This window comes from Dromiciops gliroides, chromosome 3, assembly GCF_019393635.1.
Source record: "Dromiciops gliroides isolate mDroGli1 chromosome 3, mDroGli1.pri, whole genome shotgun sequence".
In the NCBI taxonomy this organism is placed as follows: domain Eukaryota; kingdom Metazoa; phylum Chordata; class Mammalia; order Microbiotheria; family Microbiotheriidae; genus Dromiciops; species Dromiciops gliroides.
The window spans coordinates 37,780,506-37,807,348 of NC_057863.1; positions in this window are offsets into that span (position 1 = coordinate 37,780,506).

Below are 26,843 nucleotides of genomic sequence, written 5' to 3' on the forward strand. Positions count from 1 at the left end.
CAATCAAGCACCATCTGAACTCTGACTAGTGTGATTACTTCATTCTTAGTACTCCATTCTAGGTAATTATATACTAGGATTTAGATGTTACTACTAAATAATAATTTATAGGTTCTCGTACTATTTAAAGGCAGGAAGGGGCCAGGCTGTGAAGAGCTTTAGTGGCAAATAGAGACATTTATATTTGAGCCTAAAGATAAGGTAGAACCACTGTAGTGGGTGGGTGGGATGAGATCAGAGCAACATTTCAGGAAAATAGCACGTGACTACATGGAGGATGGGTTGGAATTGGGCAAGAAGAGGCAGGAAGATCAATAAAGATGCTATCTTAATAGATGAGGAGAGAGGGGTCAGCAGCTTGGGATAGGGTGCTCTGTGTGTGTATGCTCCTCTTGAAGCATTGATTCCTGATTCTGATAAAGAAGGCCTAGTTGACACTGGGTAGCTTTCTTTCTCTTTTTATTTTCTTTTTTTCTTTTTCTTGAGGGGCAATGAGGGCTAAGTGATTTGCCCGGGGTCACACAGCTAGTAAGTGTCTGAGGTCTGATTTGAACTCAGGTCCTCTTGAATACAAGGCTGATGCTTTATCCATTGTGGCACCTAGCTGCCCCCTATAGGTAGAATCCTTAATAATAAGATAGCTCTAAAAACATAGTCTTTGCCATTTTTGGAAACCCTAAAAGATCTCTTAAATTACAACTAAAGTGATTCTTCCTCTTCCCCTGCTTCAACCCCTAACTCAAATAATTTATTGTATCAAAGTATTAAAACAAAACATGTGCATAACAGAAATCTCAGCTTTGCAAACCACCAATTAATTAATGCTAAAGGCAAGCAAATTACTTTTGCTAGTCAAGAAAGAACAGAATAGAATTTGTGCCAGCTTAAGAAATCTTATTGTGGGAAAGGGGGAGAGTTAACATATCATTGGACTATCAGTTACAATGCGGGGAAAGTATCTGTAATTAATTCTTTTAAAGTTGATCGTTTTCTTTGCCTTAAAGATTAGATGTTGGGTTTGATTTGTGGTCAAAAGATTCCTGGATGTCCATTTGTAGTTCTCAGCTGGAGAGGGTTTAGAAAATAAGTCATTGCCTCTGAAAACTTGGCTTGTTCTTAGTTATTAGGTGAACACTTGCATTTTTTTTTTTTTTGGTAAAAGGAGGGAGAGGGGTAGCTAGGTGGCACAGTGGATAAAACACTGGCCCTAGATTCAGGGGGACCTGAGTTCAAGTCCGGTCTCAGACACTTGACACTTACTAGCTGTGTAACTCCGGGCAAGTCACTTAACCCTCATTGCCCTGCAAAATAAAATAAAATAAAAGGAGAGAGGGGAAAGAAGGGAAAGTGAATAAGCATTTGTATAGCACCTACTGTATACCTGACACTTCTAAGAATTTTGCAAATATTCTCTTTTTTGATCCTCACAACAACCGTGTGAGGTCGGTGCTATTATTATCCACAATTCTTTCTGTTTTGATATGATCTGAATTCTTGCCCCCATGCCCCCCATACTTTAGAGTCTGAGCATTTTGAGAACCTTCTTTAAATAAATACCAATACACAGTCAAGAGTTATATTGCAAATAGGCCTTCCTAGTTATTATTAAGTACCCACTGTATCTTAACAAAAAGGAATTTTGTCATTTTGGGAATTCTCAAATGAGTTTTTATTTGATTTCTGCCTTAGAAAGAATTAGGTTCAGAATCTTTCCCCACCTGCTTCCAAATTCTAATCCTAACCTCCTGTGTAATTATAATATAGTTAATGAAAACGTCAAATTACAGAATAGGGCTTTCATTAATTCCTTTTTTTGTTACATTGGTAAAGGGAATTTTTATGCCAGTATGTATTTCTGTGCCCATATGTAAATGTATTATGTGAGTGTATAAATTAGCCAGCATTCATTGAGTGCCCACTGTGTGCCAGCCACTGTGTTGGTCTCTGAGAATATAGAGGCAAAAGTATAAATAGTCCCTTACTCCATGAAATATCCATTTTGGCTTTTGTATATCTGGAGCCTATCACAGTGCCCAGACAACAGCAAATGCATGCTTGTTGATAGATGGTGTGTATATGCCATCTCTCTGTGTATCATGTCCATATATGTGCTTTCATGTATTTGTGAGTACATGGATATTTATGTATGCCTTTATCCATATTTGTGTTGTATATGTATGTATATCCAATGCATAGATATTTGCATGTATCTACATGTCTGAGTGTATATGTATCTCTGTATATATAAATGCATATGCATGTCTCTGTAGACATGTATATGCATATGTGTTTATGCACCTCTTTGAATATAAGCATGCCCATCCATGTATCTGTATATGAGGGTCTGCATATGTGCATCTCTCTCTTTGTGTGCATGTGGTGTCTGAATCTGTGGGCTTCAGCTTCTTTGCTGAAGGACAAAAAGAGCTGGGGTGACACCCTCCTGCTGTGAATGACAAAAACTCAAGACAGTATACCCTGACACCAAATGCAATGCTTTGCCAACCCCTCAAATGTCACTTCATGGGCAGCCTGCTGGGCTCAGCTCAGAGCCAGTGGTGCCAAGACTGTTAATAGAAAAAAATAAAGGTTAATGAAGGCATAGAGTTATTTATTATCTTGAATAAAATAGCTAGGGCTTTATCTGTACAGTTTGTTCAAGGCATAAGGTCTTGCCTTTGATTTTTAACACTGTATTATTCTTTTCTTCAGGCTTTGAATTTTAATACTTTTGCCAGGATACAGGCTGACCATATTTATTAGATATGTACTGATAATATGGAGAGTGATGGAGATGTCAGAGCTGTGGAAATGTGATAGGGCAGACATGCACAAGGAAGAAAATCATGTCCTTTACTGGGCTTAATACATTAAGTGAGAGCCTTGGAATTGAAAGCACATTCTATGTTATTCACAGATGCTTTGTTTTAACAGAATCCCATCTCCAAACCTTTAGCTATGACAGTGATATGTAGCAAGGGATGACCTTTTGCAAGTGTTTGCCTCTAAGCACACACTGCAGATCAGTGACTCTAGACAAAGCTTCATGACACAAGCCCAAGGTCTAACATAAATAGTCAGTTAGTTTTGTTGGTCCAACAGCAAGCAATGCACAAGAATTTAAGCATTAGAGTGGGAAAAATAGCCTATCCTTAAATGAGAACCTTACATATCTCTGTTTCAGATGCTCCTAGAGAATTGAGAAGAATCAGTCTGTTGAAGAAAAAAAGAAATCAGTTCTGTACCCTGGGTTTTTTAGGCACAAGTCTGACAGAAACAATTTTATTTAATTTAACAATAATCTAAAAAATTAGTCATTTCTGGCTAAATGAGAAAGAGACAGAGAGAGACAGAGACAGAGACAGAGAGAGGTCTCTGATCAGTCTTTCTACCCCAAGATGATTTGGCATAACATTTGTAGAATCTTAAAAAAGGGAAAGATAGAAACATGTTAAAGTACAGCTTTAGTTATTATTCTGGAACACTTTACTAAAAAAGTCATCTTCCCATTCCTTACTGCACTACTCCCTTAAAGTACTCAAAGGAATTCTTCCCAGAGATACATATCTAGGATTTCTTGAATAGTAAAAGACATATAATTTAAAAGAGATAACCAGTAAAAGAGGATGCTTCTCCTTGGATGTTCACTCTTCCCTTTCATTCCTTCCCCATGACCTGCTGTCTCTGCATTAAAGCCTGCATCATTTCTAGGATAAGGAATGGAAAAAGCAAGGCTTAGCTTTTTTTTTTTTTTTTTTTTTGCTAACTACTGGTTACTATCTTTAATTCATTTCCCTAAGGAAGTCCTTTTGTCCTACTCCCTTTCCTAAAAGGAAATGGATTTTTTAAAGACCTGCGAAATATTTTAATTAATATTTTCAGCTTTATTTAAAAGGATTTTAGTATTCTTCCATAACCTTCCAGAGGAAAACTTGAAAATTTTTAAGCTATATTTTCCATGATATTAAAACTTCTCCAAAACTGAATTTCTGGAACCGGCTCTCTGTAATCATTTTCATGATTAGAATTTCGTGGGATAAGGAATTTTCTATGAAGGTGTTCAATTCTCCTCTAAAGTGGCCTTTCTTTCTGGACACTCCATACACATTTTATTTCACCATTATCTAAATATGCCCTTGTCATTATCATGAACCCATCCTTCTACTGGGATTTAAGGGAAAATAAAACAACAAAGGTTGGTAGGGAAGCTATTTATCAGAAATAGAAATGCTTAGTTTACCCAACACTGACTCAACTCAGCTAAACCAATATTTGTTGAGAGTCTATTATGTGCCAGGAAGAATGTTATAGCGTCTAGGAATCTGGCTGTGAAGTCAAAGAAGTCCTGGGTTCCAGTCTGGCCTCAAACCCATATTGGCTATGTGACCCTGGGAAAGGCATTTAATGTCTCCATGATCTGCACAACTCTCTTTGTATTTCTATAAATTACAGAGGAGGTGATGTCTCAAATTAGTAGAGAATATTTTCTCACCCCAAATTCCCTAAATCAATAAAGGGGGTAATTGGGGTGTTAGAAAGTACTAGCACCTCTGGTATGAGGGCTTGCCAAGCCCTTTTCTGGACTGCTCATCCACCTGTCCCCCAACTCCCACCTGTAGCACCAAGAATCTGTAGCATGCACAATGGCCACACCCCAATAAATTGTCTTGACGGACAGGCTAAACCAAGTTGAGGGTAACTGATAGGCCTCAAACCCAGTGGTTAGTGAAGGGCGGGGTCTACACATGTGAAAAATTCCCCTGGCAGAATGGGATGATTAGAAAAATTTGTTCCAATGTCTAGGAATGTGGTTGAAACAGGCACCATGGAGCATTTGTTTAGAGCCTGGTCAGACACCGAAGATATTCTGAGCCACTGCCAGTCTGTCATTCAGACTTTTGTCTTGCTACTAGATTTCAGTGACTAAGGAAGAGAGAATGAGTCTGACAAGGTCGTGCAACTCTGCCTCACAAATCCAATTCACAAGCAAGTCAAGACATCACCCATGATGTCATTGATCCTCTTTGAAATCTAAGGACAAACAACAAATCAATAATAATATGTACCAGGCACTGAGCCAGAATCTAGGGACACAAAGACAAAAATTAAACCATCCCTGATTTTGAAGAGCATATATTTCATTGCATTAGAGGAGGATATAACATGAGGCACCAATGGATCGTGTTGAACTTGAAGGCAGGGAGATCTGAGTTCAAAACCTGCCTCAGATTATGTTTCTTTGGACAAACAACACAGAATCTGTTCCTTCATTTGTAAAATGAAAATACTAATAGCATTTACCTTGCAGGATTGTTGTGAAAATCAAATGAGATAATATATTTTTATGTTGTAAATCTTGATGTTCTATAGAAATACTATTATTATTACTAGTGATAATAATAAATAGACATATAGTTCAAGGAAAACTAAGGATAAAGAAAATTAATAACTATCAAGATAAGCAAAAGCTTCATTAAGAACATGGCATGCACCTTAAACCTTGGAAAAAAGTAAAGATTCCAAATGTTAGAGTGAAGTAGGGGACAAGGGGCATTCCGAGTATGGGGAATGGCTGGTGTGAATGTGAAGAGGAGGGAGATGGAGAATTAAGTTCTAAAAGAAGCTCTTGGGGGAAGAGAAAGGGTGCTGGGCTTGAGTCACATCATGATAGAAATTCTGAGAGACAATGTTTCTAGCATGATCAGTTTATTAGCTAGTCTAGAGTAACCAATAAATTGGGGTCTAAGCCTTCTCAATAACCAAAGACCTTGAGTGATGGCTGACAGAGTTTTTTATAATAATTATCAAGGTGACAAAGCAAAATCTCAAGCAACCTAGGGCTAGCTTCTTTTGAATAGTTATCAGTGACATCATCAGAATTGAGATTACATCATTTGGATCTCCCCTTTTGAAACCTTCTTAACCACAGCCAAGACATGTGATTTGAGTCACAATAAGAGAAAATTTATCCCAGATTTTCTACCTTAATGGGACTATATTGAGAAGGTATGACCCCCAAATCATCAGGTTTAATTTTATAACAATTCACCACCCCTTAGTGGTCTTTGAGACAAACTGTGACCAATGTATTGACAAATCCTATTGGGGACAGTCTCCTTCTGTAAGTGGGTCTTGACAGAGACAGCAATGCATGGAGAAGGAATGAGAGGGAATGGGGAACATTAAGTCTCTTCCCTAGTAACCCAATTCCAATGTCCATTTCATCAACACATCAGATCTTAGAGCCCAGATGTCTCATACAGTAGTCTGGTTTCTGAAAATATCTCTTCCTTTTGGGCATTTTGAAATAGGCCTGTTCTCAGAGTAGCTCTGAAGGAAGAGGCTTCTCCTAGAAGATCTGCTTTTCTGGCTCAAGTTTCTTGTAGAGATTCTTAGCTGTTTCCACTATAATATTTTGCAAAACAGATGCCAATACAATGTAGTACACTCTCCTAAATTTAGTTTTCCAATAGCCAGCTCAAGTGTCAGGAATTCATAATTTACCCAACACTTTAAAGAATTAACCTTTTTTACATCTCACCTGCTATTTCCTAAACCTTGTACCTGATATGGACACTTATATCAACAGAATCCTAAAAAGAAATCTATGAGGGCCTGACTTGTAAGATAAGCCTGTCTGGTAAAGATTAATATTTACCCAAGTAGACATGTAAGCTAGGGTGCATAAAAGGGAAACCTTCAATTTTACATTAAGGTTTAAAAATAAATCTTCTACTCCATTCAATTTTGAAAGAAAAGAAAAAAATTACATTACATCTTTATCTTGCATTTATCTTACATTGTACATCTTTATCTAACTTACCCCTCGGGAGGACAGCATCACTATATCAGCTTGAATGAAAACCTATTCTCATACACGAATATACAATTCTTAAAGGGGTGACAAGCTCAAAAACTCTTTTAGTTGGTTAGGGAACTGATATTCCCTACCAGCATCTTAGTGTTTTTAATATGAAGCAGCAGTAACTCAGATGTCTTACTAGATACCTTCTCTGACAGAGAAACTTACTATAAAAGGGAAGAGAGAGACACAGTTAAAGCAGGGAGAAAATATTCCCCTAGCATGTTACCTGACAGACAATAATATAGGAAAATGTCACATTATTCAGAGTATGGAAGATAAGTTTATATTTAACCAGAATGGGAACATGTCTTGTTTAGGAAACTGAGTCAAAAGGATCCTATCTTAGCCCATTCTCATATCATCCCCTTAACCTTTCCCAGGGACAGATATTCACCTATAGCAGTTGCCAGATGGCAAGCACATAGCATTCCCTTGAACATGTTAGATGTATTGGTGATTTCAGATTTTTGTATCTGGAATTAAAACTCAAAGAAATGTTAAGTTGCAAGTCCAACAAGCTTTTTCCTAAATAGCATGATGACACACTGAGTAACATGATGGCTGACCCCAGTCCATTAACAGACATAATTTCATGAGCAGTATATTGTGGTCCAGGAAAATAAACACTTTAAGTTGCCTCACTGTGGCTGAGTGCTGGTACACAGCAACTTCACAACTTTCCCTCAGTAAGGCTGTAGTAAACAGATTCTATAGTCTCTGAAAGGAAGGGTAACCTGAAGAGATGTGTGAACTTTAACAACAAATATTATTTCCATTCAAATATTAGAAATCTCAGACACAAAAGGATCACAATAACAAAAAGAGCATGACACAAATCCCGTAAAGAGTTTAAATGATAGCAGTTTAAGTAAATGTATTTCCAAATCATACTTCATAGAAAAACCATTTATTCTATCACAAGTGGCTTTTAAGCTCACAAGCCTAATAATCTGGGCAAGCATTAGTGCAAAACACATTTCCTTAAAGACGAAATCAGCACAACAAAAAGGTAATATATACATGGGACAACGGGGGGGGGGGGGGGCAGGGAGAGAGGGATATTACTCCTTATCCCTTTAGACTAGAAACAGAGGTGATGAGAAAAGATTATAAGTTCTAACTAATTATCCTAATAGGAAGATCTACTTCATTGTATATGAAATCATGCTAGATAAATGAATCTCACATTAAAAATACTAAGCGTAAACATAAAAACATAAGTTTAAATTCACAACTGTCAGGTCAGCTCACAATAGGCTGGGCTAAATAGTATAAGCCATTGTTAAAGTTCCTCTCTCTCCTATTCAAGACAGAGGGCTGGTAAGGCATTATGATTTGGGGCCTAAAAGACTCTGAGACATCTGGTCTGTGACCCCACTTCCTCAAAACAGAGTCCTTCACAATTTTAACAGGAGTTATGGCCAGGCTGAGGCATGGAGTCCAGGGAACATAAAGAAAGCTAATATAGTCATTCCCAATTTGAACCCTCTAAGAGAACCAGTCAGGTATTATATGGTAGTCACACCTAAATCCTAGTAGATAATTACCTAGAATGGAGTACTAAGAATGGAGTAATCACAACAGTCAACATTTATATGAGGCTGGATTAGGTATGAACAGGGCATTGTGCTAAACACATCACAATCATTATAGTATTTGGTCCTCCCAACAACCTGAGGGTAGGTACTATTTTTATCTACTTTACAGATTAACAAACTGAGATAAATCGAGGCCAAATAATGTGCCTAAGGTCACTGGACCAATAAATTTCTCAATGCCAATAGCAATTGAAGTTTGTATTAAGTTATAATCTAGGGGCAGCTAGGTGGTGCAGTGGATAAAGCAAGGTCCCTGGATTCAGGGGGACCTGAATTCAAAGCTGGCCTCAGGCACTTGACACTTACTAGCTGTGTGACCCTGGGCAAGTCACTTAACCCTCATTGCCCTGCAGGGAAAAAAAAAAAAAAAAACAACAACAAAGTTATAATCTACCATAATTACCCTAATAGGGAAATGCATCTTGCCTTAAATTAGTTTTAAGATAAACCTTAATCAAATAAAATCACCTCTGGCTTTACAATCACAAATGGTACCATTTTAAAATCTCAATTTGCACAGTTCCAGGAGATACCAGCACTTTAAAACTTAATTTTTTTTCTTATCAATTTGACTTATTTTCAAAGATTTCTATAGATTTCTTTCTTGCATTTAAATAACTCAAAGACCTGAATCTATTCCTTCATGTTTTTAATGTAGCCTTACGGTATACTTTAAGGGGGAGGCCTCATGGCACGGAGAGGAATTGCCATTTTCTGCTGTGTTAACCTTGGGAACTTTTTTTTTTTTTTAAGGATGGAATGCTGTCTGTCTAAAGTTGCTAACAGGTCAAGTTATCTCAATTCTTTCCTAATTCCCAAATCATATCCTAGATTATTAATAAAAAAATTGTATTGAGCTTTTCCTTTGCATTTTCAGTATTTGTCAATTCAGTATTTTTAGAATTAATCTCTTAATCAATAACATTCAGTATCAACTAGCTTATATAGTTAAGAAAATAACACTGTGCTTCAGATCTGAGTTACAAAATTTTATCCAAGCTGAATCAGTTGACTGATAAAATTCTGATATAGGATGCTATACTGGTCTCTGGGGGTTTGAGGAAAATTAGAAGATCATCAATAAATGCTAATTGCTATTACAATAAATGGTGTTGGAAAGGCTAAAATCACATACTAGCTTTTAAAACAGACTAACTCCTTTTAGCCTAACATATTCAGCACCTTCCAAATTTAAGTAAAGCATTTTATTCAAGTAATTCTAAAAGTATCAATTGTGGTTTCAACAATAGTTTGTGGCCCATTTACTGGTGACCAGAAAAGGCACTATTGCTTAAGTAAAGCACTTTATGTAAATTCTATTTAATAAAAGATATTCCCTTGGGAGCAGCTAGGTAGAACAGTGGATAAAGCACCAGCCTTGGATTCAGGAGGACCTGAGTTCAAATCCAACCTCAGACACTTGACACTTACTAGCTGTGTGACCCTGGGCAAGTCACTTAACCCTCATTGCCCCGCCCCCCCCCCAAATTATTCCCTTTGGTTGTCCTTATTACATTTAAAAACATAGGATTTAGAACTACTTTTCTTTTATGCGTATCTTTTTTTTTCTATTTTAAATATCTATATCTTTAGATCTTTGTCTCTGGTTTACTTAAACAATTAAGTTCAAAAAACATTCTTTCCCACTGAAGTTTACTTCCTTTTAAGACAGTCACGTCTTTCTTTTTGTGGAGGCAGCTCCTAAGAACCAGATAAATTTAAGCTGCCAACTGTTCCTGAAAATTCACTGATACTCAAGAGCCATTTGCAGTTTCAATCCGTCTTTTTACTGATGCTTGCAAACAGGTTTAATTCCCTTTTTTTTCCTCTTCTTTCTTTAAAATAATAAACTTGTTGCTGTCTGCAGAAAGAGTGATTAAAAGCTGATCCACATTTCATTTTTCATGATCTAGAGAGTGTTTTCTTTATAGATCCGATATTTCCCTCCTTTCTTTAAAATATCCAGATAAAATTCTGTAATTTCCAAATCAAGAGTTTCATTTTTCAATTCTTCGCATTTCTTATACAAGGGTTTTACCATAGCAGCATACATTTAAAAATATTAAGCTTTGACATGCTAAATTGGTTACACTCAAGGCTAACACAGAGAAATCTTGATTAAAATATACTTCATGGGGGGCAGCTAGGTGGCACAGTGGATAGAGCACTGGCCCTGGAGTCAGGAGTACCTTAGTTCAAATCTGGCCTCAGACACTTAACACTTACTAGCTGTGTGACCCTGGGCAAGTCACTTAACCCCAATTGCCTCACTAAAATATATATATATATATATATATATATATACTTCAAGGGCAAAAATCCATTCTTGCAGTTTTCAAACACATTGCCCTATTGTCAAATACTGGGTGTCAACCTGAAAATTAAACTCAATAGCAATGATCTATATCTAATATCCTCTCTGGCTAGTTTTATCTTAAGGATTATCTTTATTCATCAAGTCCTTCTTCTTTCTACAATACATATTTCACAGATATACCTACAATTCTTAACAACATGGTCTTCTTTCAGACAGTACAAACATCTAGTCTGGGCCATAAGCTTAATTTTCTTTTTTTTTATCTTTTCCCTCATACACACACTGACTGTATCTTTTAACTCAACAATTCCTTTCTCATGCCACCCTGGGCAACTCTAAAAAGTACTTCCTAATTGCTGGTTGAGACCAGTTGACAAAGTTAAATTAATACTTTGAGCTTCACATGGATCACTTGATTTTAGACCTGCTTAATGCTTAGCATCTTTGCAAAATCTATTTTAAAAAGTTAAAGGTTCGTGGATAGAGCACCGGCCCTGGAGTCAGGAGTACCTGAGTTCAAATCCGGCCTCAGACACTTAACACTTACTAGCTGTGTGATCCTGGGCAAGTCACTTAACCCCAATTGTCTCACTAAAAAAAGAAAAAAAAAAGTTAAAGGTTCTTCTAGAAATTGAAAAATACTTCAAATTCTGGGATATACAGCACAAGTGGCCATAATCTACAAAATTTGATTTCAGAATCCAATTAAATATGGATTGATAATTTCTAATATTTAAAATCATTTTTACTTAAGCTACTTAAAAGTAAGGATCGTTTCACTCTCCTGTCCCACCTTGATTTAAATAAATTACTCTCCTTTCAGTGTCAAGAAGAAAGTTTAAAATGTGAATTGTCTTGAAATCTTAGCAAAGCTGACTTCTAACAGTCTAACACTTTTGAAACTAAAGTAAATAAAAATTTTAAAACCTCTCTCCCTAAACCAATAAAAGCAGTTTGTCTGCAATCTTTTCTTCTCTTAAAAGACACTTTACAGTTTTGAGGCACCACAAAGGCATGACATCCACAAATACACTCAATTCATGAACAGTTTATATTTAAGGCTGATTATGATCTATGCTTATGCCCATACTTACTTTTCACAGACACAAGAAAAGTTACCTTGGTCTATCCCAACCCAGAAACACAATAAAGATATAGAAACAGAAGCACAAATAAAAGGGCACCTCCCAGGCATCTCTCAGGGGCCCCTGCTAAGGCAATGAATAGGAGGATTCCTCACTGGTCTTAGTTTGAGGCATCATAGAAGTCTCTTTTTCCTTTATGGATTTTACTTCTCCTTTTCAGGTCAGATACCTTTTCAGTTTGAAGCAGTTAAAAAGAGCCTTTACTTGTCCAATTTGAAATTAAGAATATTTGGGTGGCTATAAAGATATGGTCTATGAGCATGCCCTTCCAAGATTTTATTTTTCAGGAGTCCCTCCTGCAGGGAACACGTAGTTCAGCTAAGTAGTCTAGTCATAAGCCTGGTCCTTGGTTCATAGGTCTCTAAAGGTTCAAGAATCCCTGACAGGACTCCCCTCTGACAGTTCACAGTACTCAAACTGACGGCCAGTTTTAGCACCAGTACAAATAGTCAGTTGATGGCTAAGGAAAGACTCATGGGCTGATCAAAGATGTTGGTACTTCTGGTACAACTGAATTCCCCCTGTGGGGGATGAAGGGTTCCCCTACTGACCTTTGCTTTCTACAAATGGGTTCACAGTGCCACATCCCTCTGTGTAGGAGCAGCTATCAATGGGTTGAATCCTTTGTCCAAGGACCCAGTTTATGAGCCAATGGAAGAAAATAATTGAAACAAAACCTGGAGACTGTCTTTCTCTTATCAGTAATTTAAATATAATAAAGGCAAATCATAAGACAGATATGTAGACATTAAACACCAATCATGAAGCTTCAAAAAGAAATGAGTATGTGCATACCTCCCCCCCCCCACACACACACACAATCCCTTCTCAGGCCATTTTTGGGACATATATCTCAGGCTGATTTTGCTCTCTATATATTTGGCTATCTCCCCCTTTCTCACCCCTTTCTTTAATGGGAAGCATGTAGAACTCCCAGCTTTAAAACCAAAATCCCCCTGGAAGAAAGAATTCTTCAAAGTTCAAGAATTCCCCCCACCCACCCACCCTTGGCCTGAACCAGGGGCTCCTTAGATAAAATAATTTTTCTAAGGTTTAAGAATTTCCTGAAAGTGTATTAATCCCCCTCTTCATAAGCTGAGAGTCCCCCTTGAAGAAGGAAAATATTTCCTAAGGCTTTTAGATCCTTAGGGAAGTTTCCCAGGCTTTCTATTACTAATTATTGCCAATCAATCATACTAAAACACAGACAACACCAAGGCAAACACAGCTGCAGCTTCTCCAATAGTATAAAGGCTTATCTTAGCTTGGAAAGTTTGGGACTGAGTTGGAGGGGGTCAAGTTTCTAGTTAAATTCTCCATGGAGGGGACCCCCAAGAAGTTACTCCAGGGACCAGTCTCATATCCCTAATCCCTTCATGCTAACCATTTGTAATTCTGAGAGACAGTCTTCTAAGCATGATCAATTTATTATCTAGGCTAGCAAAAACCAGTAAATATGATCTGTGACCTCTCAATAACCAAAAACCTTGAGTGAGGACCCACAAGGTCTTTTATAGCAATTAACAAGATGCCCGAGCAACATCTCCAGTAATCTAGTGGTGTCTTTTTCTGATTGGCTATCAATGACATTGTTGGAATTGAGAACACATCATTTGGAAATCCCCTTCAGAAACCACCTTAATCATAGTCAAGACTCAAGTCACAATACCAAGTTTCCCAGGCAATGGGATTAGTCTACAGGGCAGTGGGAGTTACAACAATAGTATAAATTGGTGAGATTTGACCTTTTAGGTTAATCAGGTTTCTCTGGAAAGTGAATGATGGGTGGGATTACAAAGGGGGAGGTAATTACAAGACAAAAACTTGACCTTTAGGCAAATTTCTCCCAGGTGGGGGAAGGTTACTAGGGGAAGGAACTACAAAAGAGAATATTAAATCTAGCTTAAGTTTTAGCAAAAATTAAAATTAAAATCAATTTTCAATTGTATAACCTGGAGGCACCTTCATCTATACCAAGAATCTGATGTTTGGTAGCTAAGTGACCATGCCAGAGTGGCTTCACCTCTCTAAATCTCAATTTTTTCACCTAAAAGGAGGTATAACATTTGCCCTACCTTTTATACAGAGTTGTTGTGAAGGAAGTGTTAGTTGAACCAACATGAATGGGGTGGAAGTCACATTGACTAGCATGAAACCTAATGAATTAAAATTTTGAAATCATACTTTTCCATGGACATTAATATCCTTGGGGGGGGGCAGCCTTATGATTTCACTGTAATAGTAATGATGAGGAGAAGGACAAGGGTGATGATATTGATAGCTAGAATTTCTAAACACACTTTAAGGTTTGCAAGATGCTTCACATATGTAATCTCATTTGATCCTCACAGGAAAATTCTCCCCCTCCCACAGAAAACTGTGAGATAAAAGCTGCGATTATCCCCATCTTACAAATAGGAAAACTGAGGCTGAAAGAGGTTAAGCTAATTATCTAAGGTCAAACAACTGGTATCTAAGGCAAGGCTAGAACTCAAGCATTCCTGACTCCATGACCAGAGTTCTATCCAAGGGAAGAAACTCCACAAACCAATGCAAATTAGCACCAGATCTTCAACTCACATTGTTAGAAAAAGTAATTTGAACATAGTAAATGGTTCATTCATTCATTTGAGAGTTGCCTAGACCACTAAGAGGTTAAGTCATTTGCCCACGGTCACAGGCCCAATATGTATTGAAAAATGGGACTCGAATTCACATATTCCTAAATTTGGGCCAGCTCTTTGTCCACTTGGACATGCTCCCTCTCAAAATGTTATTAAACACACAGTAAAGGAACAATTGGTTCTTTATTGACTCCTTCATTCATTCAACCATTCAAAAATATTTATCAAATATTTAAGGAAATGCTAGACATTTTTGAATGTGCTAAATAAGGATCTCATTTATGGAATGACGATACTATTTTTTCTTTAAAATATGTATGATTTATTTCTGCTCTAGCTCTGAAATATGGATATTAGGCTGTAACTTCTTCAAGGGCAAGTCTTTGTATAGACTTCCTATCACTTCATCACTCAGAAAAATGCTGAAGAAATAGTTGTTGGATAAATGAATAAGAAAAAAAACCCCAAAACTTACATACTTCTTGAATATCATTAAGGAAAAGAAAATAACTGTTTGATCAAATTTGCTCATTTCCTGTTTTTCTTTCCCCCATCTATTTATTTATGGCCTTTGTATTCAGTGTAAAATCTCCCAGAGAACAAATGAATAACATGGGAAACACCATCTGGAAGAACTGAATAATTTCTTAGGTTAGAGATAGAACCATTTTCACAATAATCAGAATTATATTTTCCTAGGATCTTAGAATTGGAGCAAACTTTAAAGATGTATGGTGTCTGAGCCTCCATAACATCCCTGACAGGTGGTCAGTTGACCAACCTCTGCCTGAACATCTCTAGGTAGAGGGAGCTCACTGGGTCACAAAGAAGCCCACTTTTGGACAACTCTAGTTGATAAAGTACTTAGGATCATAGATTAAGAGTTAGAAAGGACCTCAAGGATCATTTAGTTCAACCTCCTCATTTTGCACATGATGAATGTCAGAGAGACAAGTGATTTGAAAGAGGCAGCTCCATGGCTCAGTAGATGGAAGTCTGAGCCCAAAGTTAAGAAAGTCTGAGATTAGATCTAGGGCTGGGTCCCAGGGCAAGTCACTTAACCTCTGCTTGCCTCAGTTTCCTCAAATGTAAGATAGGGATAGTAATAGTACCCAGCTCCTAGGGTTGTTGTGAGGTTCAAATGTTTGTAAAGTGCTTTTCAGACCTGTAGGTGTAATATAAATGCTATAATTGTTACGATTTACCTAAAACCATAAAGGTAGTCTGTCAGTTAGCAAGCCATTCATTAAGGGCTTAGTGTGGGCCAGGCACTGTGCTGAATACTTGAAATATAAAGAAAGGCAAAAAGGTGGTCCCTGACCTGAAGGAGCTAGCATTCTAACTAGGGAGTAACATATGAATTACTAGAGAATACAAAATAAATGCCATTTAAACAAAAAGAATTCTCATGGGACAGCTAGGTGGCACAGTGGATAGAGCACCAGTCCTGGATTCAGGAGGACCTGAGTTCAAAGCCAGCCTCAGACACTTAACACTTGTGTTAAGTTAGTTAAGTTAGCTGTGTGACCCTGGGCAAGTCACTTAACCCCAATTGCCTTACCAAAAAGAAAAGAAATGAAAAGAAATCTCAGAGGGAAGGCACTAGCAGAGACACAGAGGGGAGTGGGAGAAAAGACTTCTGCAGAAGTTGGGATTTCTGCCAGGTTATAAAGGAGCCCAGGGAAGCTAAGAAGCAGATAATGAAGAACAAGAATATTCCAGGCCTAGGGATGGAGTTGAGAGATGGAATGTCATGTGAGAGAAAAAGCAGGAAGTCCATGTTGCTGGATTGTGGACTATATGGTAGGGAGGGAACCATAAGAAGACTGGAAAGATGGGAAGGGTCTGTGTTGTAAAGGGATTTTCTCTCTTTTTTTTCCTTTGCAGGGCAAAGAGGGTTAAGTGACTTGCCCAGTGTCACACAGCTAGTGTCAAGTGTCTGAGGTCAGATTTGAACTCAGGTCCTCCTGAATCCAGGCCCGGTGTTTTATCCACTGTGCCACCTGGCTGCCCTATAAAGGGATTTAAAGACAAATAGAGGGGTTTCGGTCAGGTCCTAGAAGTCATAGGATGTTGAGCTATTGAAATTTATTGAGGGCCCACACCAGGGTGGCATCTATGTCAGTGGAAAGGAAACACATAGGAGACACGTGAAAGTACACAATATGGCAAGATTGAATAAGTGGGGTAAGGAGTTGAGGACAACACCAAGCTGAGAGCCTGTCATGGGTGATGGCACGGACAGTGGTATGTACACAGGGGGAAGAAGAGGCCACGGGGAGGAAGATAACGAATTCTATTTTGGACATATTGGGTCGGAGACACAAACAGGACATCAAATTCTAATGTCCAATAGGCAGCAGGTGATATAAGACTGGAGTTCAGGGAGAGGTTAGCCTAGGTAAGATAGTAAGCAGATCAACTGAGAGATATGAGGTCTGTTGGACTAAGGATCCTGGGCTAGTTCCACCACACTGTGCTGCTTCTCCACTTTATTATTATTAGAATAATAGCATTAGAGCTATAAAGAACCTCAATAGTCCACCAACCCTCTCATTTTACAAGTGAGGAAACCAAGGTGTAGGGAAATTCTTTATATTGAAGCATACCGTGTCTCCTTAAAACTACCTTGTTTTGATCCTGCTTGAATGCCTAATATATGTGAGACTACTGAATGCCCAGCATAATGCTTTAGGTATAGTAGGCACTCATTTTTTTTTTTTAAGAATGAAAGTATAAAGGATGTAAAAGTCACTAAGATACATTCCCTTCCTTCTACAAGTTTTCCTAGAAGGTAGCAAGTGGCACAGTGGATAGAGCACTGAGTCTAGAATCAGGAAGATCTGGCTTCCAGTCCAACCTCAGACTCTTACCTGCTCTGTGACTATGGGTAAGTCACTGAACTTCTGTTTGCCTAAGTTTACTTACCTGGAGAACAGGAATAATAGAAGCACATACCTTCCAAGGTTGTTCTAATAACAAAGCTAACATTTATATAGCACCTACTATTTGCCAAGTGCCATGCTACACTCTTACCATTTTTATCTCCCTTGATCCTCACAACAACCCAGGGAAGTATATGCTCTTATTATCTTCATTTTGCAAATGAGGAAAATGATGATCAAATGAGATACTATTTATAAAACATTTCACACGGTACCCAGTAGGTGTTTAATAAATGCTTGCTTCCTTCTTCCCAACCTAGTAGGGTGATAGGATGTGTATACAAACATATATGATACAAATTACAGTTTTGGGGATGGGGAAAGTTTCAGGAGACATGTAAGCAATGTAGCAGGAGGGATGAAACAGGGATCAGGAAAAACATCACTGATGATCCTCTAATTTCAGGCTTAGAAACCTGGACTTTATTAAACATTGGAAAAACACTGAAGATTGTTTGTTTTTCAGAAGATATCAGCAATTAGAGACATGCTTTAGGGAAATTGGTCTGGCAGTGGTGTGCTTCATGGGTTCAATAACTTCAGAATACATCATATAATAATATTCATAATAACTTCAATAACTTTGTAATTAGCTTGCACATGTGCAATCTATTTATTTAACCTCCATGTCGCATGTTACATTTACCCTTGTTCAATATTATCTATTTGTTCATCTGATCCAATTTAATAGATATTTATTGTAATGATACTCCTAGGTGCCAGACATTGTGATAATAAGTAGATACAAAGACAAATACAGAAAAAGTTCCTGCCTTAATCAAGGAGCTTCCAATTCTCCTTAGGGAAACAATGTGAACAAAGAGAAATATGGACAAACAACATTTAATATTGTGTTGTTTAAAATCTAAATGTGTGGTCACCTTAAATTAGAGCTTTAGCACCAGTCTTTGGGCATTAAGCATTTATTAAAGTATAACAGGTATTAGAAAAAAAAGAACACATGGAGTTCAGAAAGTTAAGAAAAGGCCTATCTAGCCTAGAGTTCCAGCCTGGTCTGGTTCGTCCTCAAGTCCTCCACCATGAGCCTGCTTCAACCACGAACTGCCCGGCAGACTGAGTGTGAAAGCTTTTTATAGGTCTGGAGCAGAGGTGGTCCTTACACACTGCTTCAAGCTGATTGGTAGGTGCCATCCAAATCCATTGGTTCACTGGACTTGAAGGTGGTCTCAAATTGAGTTCAAAGTCCTTAGCTTCTGAGAACAATACCTTCTTAAGGGCTAGCCAGGTGTGGTTACAATCTAATTAACTCGAAGTAGGCTAACCAGAAAAGTCAATCACTCTCACTTAATTCAATCAATTTAGATTAATTTCCAGGTGGGCCTTTAAGTATTTGCCAAATTCTATTATTTTATCACAATATAGAAGCAAAGTTTACAGGCTCATAGATTTATATCTGAAGGAGACCTTTCGGGGCTCCCAAGCTCACTCCTCCTCCCCTCTATTTTTTAGATGAAGTATTGAAGAAAAGAGAGGTTAAGTGACTTGCCCAGGGCCACAGAACAAGTGTCTGAATCAGGATTTGAATTCAGGTCCTTATGGCTCTAAGGCCAGTGCTTTATCCACTGTGCCATGGGAGATCAGGAAAGGCCTCATGGACAACTGGGGAGAAGGGAAGTTAGTGAAGAAGTGTCTCGTTATGGAATGAACACTCCTGCTACCAACACAGATGAGTTCTTCACTCCTTTATTGATTGTGTTCAGGAGTTAAAGTAGCCATGAGTAAAAAACAAACCAAACCAAACAACCCCTCCCACAATGGGCCACACTACGCGTGAGGGAAATGCCTTCAAACTGAGCTATCTTTGTCCTTGAACAACAGAAATATCATCCCTGGACAAACTTATACCTGAAATCTTTTTAACTTGATGAGAATCACTAGTGCTTGGGCACCACTTGCATTGCTTCTGTGAAACCAGGGCCACTTCCATAGGACAATGAGGCATCCACATTGACATTTTGAAGAAATGTGTGAGGATATTAAAATAACTATGCATGAGGGGCTCAAATCTTGTCCCCAAAGATATGGAGGGGGTGGAGCAGAGTGTCATCTGAATATGGAAGTGTACCTGTGCCTTTAATATGTGTGTGCAGGAGCAAAATGATGGAGAGGAAAGAAAATGAGGAAGAAATAGAAGGGACTACTATACTGACTGCCTAGAGAAAAAGAAGCCACCATCTAGGTGTGCTTTAAGATTTGCAAAATACATCATTGTATCTTTTACAACAACCATTGGAGGTAGATGCTTTTATTATCTCAATTTTACACATGAGGAAATTGAGGCCCAGGGTCACACAGCCAGTAATTGTCTGGGGCAGCATTTAAGCAGAGGGCTTCCTGACCCAAACTCTACAACCAATCTAAATGCATATGATATGAAAAAATCATAGAACTAAGAAAATCTTTATAGATCATCTTGCCCAGCACTCATCTTCTTAGAAATAAGTATAGTAAAGCACAGCAATGGTGGATCGCCAAGGCCGCACAAATAATGTCAGTGAGCAGTAAATTCCAAGATGTTAGGGTCCTTGGTCACTACACCCCATTTCTACAGGGTGGATGCTGCCAAGGTAAAACTATCATCCTTGAATAATTAAACTGTTCATGTTGATAAGGAGTATTAAAAATTGAATCTGACCACATAGTAGTGGCCACTCATCTAAGACCTCAATTACAAATTATTTTCTTAAAAGGAAAAAGGATGATCACTTCAAGAAAATCAGGTGAAGTAAAAGATATAAGTGCCTAATGTCTTTTAGCTTTTAAAACACCATGACATGGGGCAGTTAGGTGGTGCAGTGGATAGAGCACCAGCCCTGGATTCAGAAGGACCTGAGTTCAAATCTGACCTCAGACACTTGACACTAGCTGTGTGACCCTGGGCAAGTCACTTAACCCCGATTGCCTCACCAAAGCAAAACAAAACAAAACAAAAAACACAGTGACATGAACAAGGGATTACCATTGTTCTGCTCGAGTTCAGCAGACAACACCAGGAGCAACCAGTGGAACTGGGAGAGGGACAGATTGAGGCTCGATGTCAGGAAAACCTTCCTATAAGAGTTGTTCCCAAGTGGAAAGGTCTGCCTCTGTTACTCATTGAGTTCATCTCAGTAGAGGTCTTTACACTGAGGGAAGATGACCACTCATTAGTGATGGTGTTGTCATTGCTGATATTGTAGAGATGACACTTTTTTAGGTACAAGTTGGCCTTGGGAGTCTCAGAATTCTCTTCCAACTCTGAGATTTCTATGATTCTCAACACCATTCTCACACAGGAGGGACAATTGTGCAGGGAAAAGCAGAAATGCTTCCTTTAAAGCTTTGAGTCTTAGATGCTACCTAGAGAAATTATATGAATTCAGGTATCAAAGCTTTCGATTGCATTGCCATTTCATTTTGTAGTTTTGTTCTGTACTTTTTTATAAACATCTTCCCACATTCATTTCAAAAGGCGATGATCCCATGTATATAATTTTCTACCACCAACATACACAATCAAAATGACTAATTCCAATGTCACTGCTGGTTAGAAGCAATGATGAGTTACTAAATTCCGTGCACGGGTTTTCAGCTACAAATACCTGAAAATCATCCTGGTATTGTGAGTAGCACACCACAATATTAAATTGGCTTTACTATACATATAGATATGCAATTATTCGCCCATTTTAACAATAAGAAATGCCCTGCATTATCATCCTTTGTTGGAATGGGAAAGACCGGCAACATGATTCAGATAGTCTGCAGCCTTTAAAGAAAAAAAAAAAAGAACTAAACAGTGTATATTATATTATTACACTGAGGAGCTCAAACACAGCTCCACAGAAGGCTTGGGAGGGGTTAGAGAACAAGGGAGATTAAGAAATATAGCCAAATGAGAAAAGATGTGCCCATTATGTGTTGAGAAATAAGAGACATGAAACATTTGTGTTATTGTGAAGATGGTGCAGTTTACATGGTGAATCCTTATTCTTTGCAGATAGGCAGAATGGTTTTCAGTTGGCCAAATTGTATTGCCTAAGGAGGAAAACATCAGGTACTGACACTTTTTAGCTGTTGACTCTGGGCCTTGATTCCCTCATCTGTAGAATGAGGAAAATATACTTGAACTACCTACAGAATGGAATTGTTGTGAAGGACAGTTTTTGTAAGTCTTAAAGTAGTATATGTGTGTGAGGGTCTTTAATTTTTTTTATTACTCATTCCTCAGGATAACATGCAGGGGACTCTGCATTCTTAAAATCTGCAATAGTGGAGTAAAAAGTCCTGCAGGGACTAGATGGAAAAATTTTGGGTAAAGTCTGGAAAGAGACTGTAGACCAAATACTTATAAGCCAAAATGAGAGCAGCTAGATTGAGTGTTGCTCATCACCAAAAGAAACAACTGGGTAAAGATTAATGAACTGTGTAGCATTGAGAAGCCACCACGAATCTTTGAATTGTCTAGAAACACTTAAAAGAGTCCAGTTGTAGAGGTCACAAATATTGATGGTGTCATTGATCCTTGAAGTAGTAATGTAAACAAATTTCATCCTCAATCAATCAATAGACATTATTAAGCACCAACTATGTGCTAGACGCTGGAGATACAAAAAAAGGCAAGTTTCAATCTATCATGCTGGTCTGTTTAGGTCATTCTGGATCTTGGTTCTGTTTCTCAGAATATTAGGTAAGCTCCCCACATTGCTATTACTTGCAAAACTGATAACACGTCTTCTTTGAATCCATTGATAATAATGTTGAAAAAGTCAGGGCCAAAAACAGAGCTCTGCTGAATGAATGAGTAAATAAACACTTATGAAGCATTTATATGCCAAGCGCTGTTGATATATCAGTAAGCAAGACAGTCCCTGATTTCAATGTGTTTTCATTTTAAAAGGGAAAGACCAACATCTATAGGGGAATGTGGTAGCTTAGGAGTAGTGTTTAGGGCAGGGAAGTGCAAGGGATGATGACTCAAGTCACAAGGCAATGGATTGAAAAGACACTTCTAGGAATGGCAGTGTTGACTTCATTATTTTTTTCAGTGATGGAATTTGAAAGTAGGGAAAGAGGGGTGAAAGGGGAAGGAAAAAGTAGTTGGTGGGTGGGTCTAGGCCTAGGAAAGATAAGGTGAAAAGTCCAGGGTCCAAGGTAAGGAGGCAGAGGCTTGAGTGTAGGATCATTAAAACCTGAATATAATTAGGAAGTGATGAAGAAGGAGGAGGAGGAGGAGGAGGAGGAGGACTAGAACAAGAATGAGAATGATGTTGATGATTTAAGTGGAATGGGTTTTATTAGTGTGGGTGCCCCCCTACACTTACAAATCTCAGTAGACAGTCTCAACTAATTGTAGTAGTCAAAATATTCATTATTCAGTAGTCATGCCTTCTGGTAATGAGTTTCTCTAAAATTTGTTGGACTGATCTTAACAGAGAGTATGGAGACAGACATACTTAAAGTCTTTCCAAGTTGGTAGGAAGTACCAAAACTTTAATTCTATTGGGGGAGTCAATTTAATTCAAATAAATTCAACTCAACAGAGGGACATTTACTAGGTGTTCATTCTGTACAAGGCTTTGTGCTAGATGCTGGGGCTATAAAAGCAAAAATGAAATGGCCCCTGTATTTAGCCAGGTAGCATAGTGAATAGTGCACTGGGCCTGGAGTCAGCAAGGCCTGAGTTCAAATCTAAGCTCAGACACTAACTGTATTAGCCTAGGCAACCCATAACCTCTGTCTTCCTCTGTTTCCTCAACAGTAAAATGGGGATAATAATAGCATCTACATCTCCAGGTTGTTGTGAGGATCAAATGAGATAATATTTGTAAAATGTTTAGCACAGGGTCTGACACATAGTAGGTGTTTGATAAATGCTTGTTTCCTTCCTCATGGAACATGATTCTATCTTGAAAGTTTAAAGTCCTTTCCACACCCTGAGGCCTGAAAGAAGAAAGCTGGAAAGATCCAAAACTCTCTGACTCTTTAAGAGCTGGAAGGTGGGGTGGAGAGAGAATATCTGTCTGAGGCCAAATTTAAAGTTTCTCTTCACCCTACCCCAGGTAGTTCCTTCTCAGCAGGGTTTAGCTACAATGCATCCTGGCTTCAATTTCTAGAATTCCCCTTCTTTACTCGATTAATAATGTGTGGATAGGTCAGCTAGGTGGTACAGTGTATAAAGCACCGGCCCTGGATTCAGGAGTACCTGAGTTCAAATTCGGCCTCAGACACTTAACACTTACTAGCTGTGACCCTGGGCAAGTCACTTAACCCCAATTGCCCTGCAAAAAAATAAAATAAAATAATGTATGGATTATTTCAGGACAAGGCTGTTTCCTCAGCCTTTTGGATTCTGGTCCATTCAAAGCCCTTTCAGTACTTCATCTAAAGCCTATTGTGACTGACCAAGATATGTTACCATATAGTTAATAGGATGGTTTCAACACTACATTTACAACTAATTTCAGTAGTCAAAGGGTATGAACAAATAGTTCTCTTTTTTCTTAATAATATTTTATTTTCAGAAAATATTGGATGTTGGAGGGGACATGGGAAATCTTGGACAGCAATCCACTGTTGGTGGAGTTGTGAAATAATCCAACCATTCTGGAGAGCAATTTGGAACTATACCCAAAGGGCTATAGAACTGTGTATACCCTTTGATCCAGCAATACCACTGCTAAGTTTACATCCAAAAGACATACCCAAAAAGAGAAAAAGACATAATTGTAGAAAAATATTTATAACAGCTCTTTTTGTGGTGGCTAAGAATTAGAAATCAAAGGAATTCCCATCAATTGGGGAATGGCTAAACAAACTGGTATATGATGGTGATGGAATATTATTGTGTCATAAGAAATGACAAGTAGGATGACTTCAGAAAGACCTGGAAAGACACATATGAAATAATGTATTATGAAGTGAGCAGAACTAAGAGAACACTATAGACAGAAACAGTAATATTGTTTGATGAAGAACTGTGAATGACACAGCTATTCTCAACAATACAACGATTCAAGACAGTTCCAAAGGATTATTGATGAAACATACTATCCACCTCCAAAGAAAGAACAGATATTGATGAAACAGACTGAAGCATGCTATTTTTCACTTTTTTCTTTTAATCAATTTTTTTGTAAAAATGACAAATATGATAATCTTTTACATAATCATACAAGTATAACCCATATGTGATTGTTTGCTGCCTCAGGGAGGGGGGAGGAGAGGGAGGGAAAGAGGAGTAAAAATTGGAACCAAAAATTACAAATAAAATGTTTATAATTAAAAATTATAATATTTTAATTTTCCCCCAGTTATATGTAAAGACAATTTTTAAACATTCATTTAAAAAAATTTTTGAATTTCAAATTTTCTCTCTCTCCCTCACTTCCCCCTCCCTGAAATAGTGACATAATACAGATTATACACATTCAATCATACAAAACATATTACCTTATTAGTCATGCTGTGAAAGAAGATACAAACTCAAAGTGGGGGGACATGAAAAAAATAGAGAAAGTGAAAAATAGTATGTTTCAATCTGCATTCAGACTCCATTGGACAAACAAATAGTCTGAAGAGAATTGCAAACTATTAAGAACCATGAGAGACAGCTAGGTGGTGCAGTGGATAGAGCACCAGCCCTGGAGTCAGGAGGACCTGAGTTCAAATCTGGCCTCAGACACTTGACACTTACTAGCTGTGGGACCCTGGGCAAGTCACTTAACCCCAATTGCCTCACTAAAAAAAAAAAAGAACCATTTGAAAGGATTTTTCATATCACTAATAATCTGAAAATACATAATCAAAACAATTTCAAGGTTTTACCTCACATCCAGCAAATAGGCAAACATGACAAAAGCTGGAATATCCAATGCTGGGGAGGTTGCATTTTATGTCAGATATTTGGGGGTGGGGGGATGTATTGATTGGTTTTGCTGGATGTTTTCCCCTCTTCTTTCAATTTTTCTTGTTTCAAAAAACAATATTCGTTATAAAAGATGAGTCTCTGGGAGGAGTATAGGAGAGTGGGAAATCTAGACAATATACACACAAAAGCCATCAATAAAAATCCATTTCACAGGCAATTGAATGAAACAAAATATAAAGATCAATATGCAATATTGATCAAAAAAAAAAAAGAAAGAAATGAGGACGCCTCTCCCATCCTTCTTTGCAAGGGAGGGTGGTGAGAGAATTAAATGTACTCTCCTCAGTAGGCAGGATACATTATTTTTCTCTCCTGACTCCCCCCTCCCCAATTCCCTTCCTTTTCCTGCTGAACTACCAGTTACAATTAAGAGAAACTAGTGGTATGTGTTCCCCTTAGATAGGGCAGGCCACATTGTTCAAGTCCCAAGGTCCCCCCCTCTTTTCCCTCTTCTACTGAATTGGCAAATAATAAGAAGGCCATAAAATCCCCATACAATCACAAGTTGTCCCACAAGGATGATTTCTTCTCAGAATCAGGGAGTTTAGGATTCTAACCCAAACCAGTCCCCCTGTTTCCCCCAGTTAATCCCAAATTGCACTGAGCTTGCTTAATAAGCTTCATGCATAGTACCTAACACACCCCTGGGTGGAGATTTGACATTATAATTAGACATGCATTGTATGCTCAGGTTGGGGATACATGTTTAGGAGTTAATATGAAGTAGGAGTATGGTGAAGAATGTGCATCTAGAGCAGCCACCCAATGGCAAAATGGAGGAGAGAATCTTTGCATTAGGGACAGAATATAAGGATCCACTTTGACGCGCATGCTTTGCACAGCTTCCTTGGAAGTGCGTGCCCTTTCTTGCAAGATCATAATAAAATGGCCTTCCTACTTTGCACAAGTCTGGGAGTCCTGCCTCAGTTTACCCATTTCTAACAATTGGGGGCTCGTCCAGGATTTTTTTTGGGTGACTGACCAGGTAAAAGGAATGCCCACCAGAGAAGGATGGCACCGCCCCATCAACATCTGGTGGTAGGTAATCACTAGTGGCTTCCCCTCTGATTGGTGATCAGCAGTCTGAGACTGTTGAATGGGGTCTGATGCAAATCAGAGAATGCGGGAGGACTAGCTTCCTGACTTGGCCATTTGGGGGCTGGCAGAAACTGTGCACAAAACAAGGTCTGAAACATGTCATCATTAGGACACAAAGTAATGCCTTGTTGCTCCTGGAAGTCCTACCAGGGAGACCGAGATGGCAGATCTCAGTCAGGAGGAGAGGTAGGATGTGAGTCAGGGAAAACAAGAGAAAAAGAAGAGCTCATCACTGTTGGGTTTATGTGTTTTATGTGTGTTTTGTGTAGTTATGTTTCTATCAAGTGTTATAATTGTGTGAACAATAAGTTTTTTTTTCTT